The following is a 1,337-nucleotide window of genomic DNA, read 5'->3' on the forward strand; positions in this document are numbered from 1 at the left end:
GCCATCGGCCGCGTGGCCACTGGACGGACCCTGGGCCTCGGGTGTCCGACTCATTTTACAGCGCCGTGCCAGAGGCCCTGTCCCACCTCCCCGCGCTTCTGGGGCCCCCCGAGGACACCCCTGTTTCCATCCTGGGCCGCTCCGAGCGTGGGGTGTCTCCGCGGTGGGTGAACGCCCCACAGCGCCCGAAGGCGGAGTTGGGGGCTCAGGACATGGCTTTGGGGGCCGCCGAGGGAAGCGCGTGCCCACGGGGGTGTGGCGCTGGACCCCAGTGGCCGAGCTGTGCGCCCAAATGGCCACGCGGGGGGAATGAAGTGAGGACTCAGTACCGGGGATCACGGGTCCCCCGCGCGGGGTCCGCGGCTGGGCCTGGCGCGGTCTGGGCTCCCGCTGCTCCCGACGCCCCGGACGCCCCGGAGCGCCCCACCCCTGCGAAGGGGGCAGCGCGGGGCGGGGCCCTGAGCGCACAGGGGCGGAGGGAACTGGACGCCGCAGTGTCCCTGGGCGCTCAGCTGCGTCCGCCTCTGTAACGGGCCCCCGTCCCCCCCACCCCCGCATGGCTGCAGGCAGGAGGCCCGGGGCCCCCCAGAATCCCCCGCGTATGCCGGGCGACCCCCTGGTTCCCACAGATGCGCCCACCCGGCCGCAGGTGCTGTGGACACGCCGTGGCCTCGGCTCCCTCCGCCTGGGAACCCTGACGCCCAGCCCCGGGCGGCCTGCTGGTTCCCCAAAGTTCTCGTTTCCAGAACCCTCCAACCCCCCAAGAACCCAGCCGACTGGAAGGGGAGCGCAGGCGCGCACAGCCCAAGCGGCCTCGGGGCTTCCGGATAAAGGCGGATGCGTTGAGGCCGGCCAGGGCCCGCAGGCGCCCCACGGGTCGGGCGGCGCCCCCACGCACCCCCAAGCGCCCCCGGTGTCTGTGGAGCAGGTGTTTTAATACCCCACGCGCGGGCCACACTCGGTTTGAAAAGCCGTCGGAGCTCTAGAATGTTCCCGCCCTGGAATCCCTGCAGAACCCCCAGCCCCGCCCCCCAGCACCCCCCAACCTGCACCCCGCAGGCCAGGCAAGCCGGGTCTCCAGCAAAGGTCCCCCAGTACCCCGCTGGCCGGCGCTGGGAGTGCTGGTCCACCCACCTGTTCCTTGGGGCGTCCCCACGTGCTGTTTCCAGATTCAGGGTGTCCCGGGAAACAGCACCCCACACCCCGTGGGCCCTGGCAGCCTGTCCCGGGGCACCGGGCGCTCAGCGCCCCACCGGCCTGGGGAACCGCGGGGCGATTCCGCTTCTCCTGCCCACCGCCCCCCGCCCCCCCCCGAAGTTTTCGTTGACTCGGAAGCC

General features: G+C 72.8%; 1 protein-coding gene across 1 annotated transcript in view; it reads left to right on the top strand.

The window, feature by feature from the left end:
• Positions 1 to 1,337, top strand: part of CD55 (CD55 molecule, decay accelerating factor for complement (Cromer blood group)) — a 33,999-nt gene that overhangs the window by 24,367 nt on the left and 8,295 nt on the right. The gene's annotated exons all lie outside the window — the stretch shown is intronic.

This window comes from Condylura cristata, unplaced genomic scaffold (assembly GCF_000260355.1).
Source record: "Condylura cristata isolate star-nosed mole 26May11 unplaced genomic scaffold, ConCri1.0 scaffold00073, whole genome shotgun sequence".
NCBI lineage: Eukaryota > Metazoa > Chordata > Mammalia > Eulipotyphla > Talpidae > Condylura > Condylura cristata.